The sequence below is a fragment of the Periplaneta americana genome, chromosome 11, assembly GCF_040183065.1.
Source record: "Periplaneta americana isolate PAMFEO1 chromosome 11, P.americana_PAMFEO1_priV1, whole genome shotgun sequence".
NCBI lineage: Eukaryota > Metazoa > Arthropoda > Insecta > Blattodea > Blattidae > Periplaneta > Periplaneta americana.
In genome coordinates this window covers 103,900,278-103,901,185 of record NC_091127.1, presented here as the reverse complement: position 1 = coordinate 103,901,185, position 908 = coordinate 103,900,278, and the positions used below count along the sequence as shown (strand labels likewise).

The window sequence follows — 908 nt, the reverse complement described above, 5'->3', positions numbered from 1 at the left end:
TATGTACTGACAGACTGAAAGACTAGAACAACCCTGGCTCTTGTTATATTAATTCAGGGAAGGTAGCTGTAATGCGAGTCCGCCACTGCGTGAGCGTTCTGCTCTGGCTTGGAATTGAAGTGCCTTGCGGAGCGAGAGCAGCTCTGGCAGACTAAATGGAGCTGCTCTCATGCCCGGCCCTGCTTTATCCACTAAGCCACACCGGATACCCATCCCGGTGTCGAACAGAATCGTCTCAGTTTAAGTTCCAACTCTTGGGTTCCCTTCGTGATTTAAGACGGCGCTTATTCCGTCGGATCTCGGCCAACTAGTCACTCATAACGAGTGCACCTCAGCACATGTGTGGACTTCAATCCTACGTTCATAGACATCTATGACGTAGTGCAGAGGGCGGCCACTAGAGGGAACCCAAGAGTTGGAACTTAAACTGAGACGATTCTGTCCGACACCGGGATGGGTATCCGGTGTGGCTTAGTGGATAAAGCATCAGCACGAAGAGCTGAAGACCCGGGTTCAAATCCCGGTGCCGGAGAGAATTTTTCTCCTTTCCATTAGGCTGCGGCCACAGTGGAAGCGTCGAGCGGAGCGGTACCGCTCTCGAAAAATTGAGGAGTGGGGAGGAAAGAGCGTTGGTGTGGCCATGTAGCGCAGAGTTTGTGAGCGACGCGGCGCGGCGTGGAGATGAGATCATGACAGTGTTTGCTTTTAGGCAATTCTTATCTAGAAAGAACAACTTAAAACAGAAATGAAAGAGAATTTTATGTTCATCCATTTAATAAGAGATGTGAAACTCTGAGAATTTCATCGTTTGTATGGAGAATTAGGAACATTTCCAGATAGATGTTTGAAGTATACTCACATACCTATCACAACTTTCGACTATTTTCTAAATAAAAATAAGGAGCGAC

At 47.7% G+C, this 908-nt stretch overlaps 1 non-coding gene across 1 annotated transcript; it reads left to right on the top strand.

Annotated features, from left to right (window-relative positions):
• The first annotated feature begins 460 nt into the window (after positions 1–460).
• Positions 461–532, top strand: TRNAF-GAA (transfer RNA phenylalanine (anticodon GAA)). The gene has a single exon. It is a non-coding gene; the product is annotated as a tRNA-Phe (tRNA).
• The last annotated feature ends 376 nt before the right edge of the window (positions 533–908 follow it).